Consider the following 655-nt stretch of genomic DNA (forward strand, 5'->3'; position numbering starts at 1 on the left):
ATATATATATGTATATATATATATATATATAAACATATATATATATATATACATACATACATATGTATGTATGTATGTATGTATAAATATATATAAATTGTCAGTAGTTCATATATCCAAATAAGAAGCACACTCTAAAGCATTAGAGTATTAATATATCTTTTAGGAAATCAAAAGTTATGTACGGTCATACAGTGACCATTGGTTTCACACCTATAAAGCACTTAGCAGTATAGGTAACTTGTCATACTCAAATGGCTGAAGGTACAGAACCTCTCTACAACTAGAGGAAAAAATATGTAATGGTCAGTTGGTTTGTAAACAAAATATATATAAAAAATTAATGTCTGTGGTGCAGGCAAGATGGGGTTATCTCCCTTACATCAGCTGCAGCTGTGTTGACGTTCTAAGGAGCTGTAACAGGCCTATTCAACAAATAGGGAATTCCAAGTTTGTAGTAGGAAACGTTTTAGGTGAGGGCATTGACTGAATACTTCTTTTCTCTGGTTTTTAGAAATGTCCTCAAGTCAAACGGGATTTTAGGATTCTTCCATTTAATTATGTATGCGGTTCCTTCCTCTTTTGAGCACTATACATTGCTGGCCAGGGTACATAATACAGACAGACAAACAGACAGATGTATATGTATATATAT

General features: G+C 32.4%; 1 protein-coding gene across 1 annotated transcript in view; it reads right to left on the minus strand.

Moving 5' to 3' along the window:
- Positions 1-655, minus strand: part of LOC106870660 (ATP-dependent translocase ABCB1) — a 130,796-nt gene that overhangs the window by 845 nt on the left and 129,296 nt on the right. The window lies entirely within an intron of this gene.

Source organism: Octopus bimaculoides, chromosome 1, assembly GCF_001194135.2.
Source record: "Octopus bimaculoides isolate UCB-OBI-ISO-001 chromosome 1, ASM119413v2, whole genome shotgun sequence".
Lineage (NCBI taxonomy): Eukaryota > Metazoa > Mollusca > Cephalopoda > Octopoda > Octopodidae > Octopus > Octopus bimaculoides.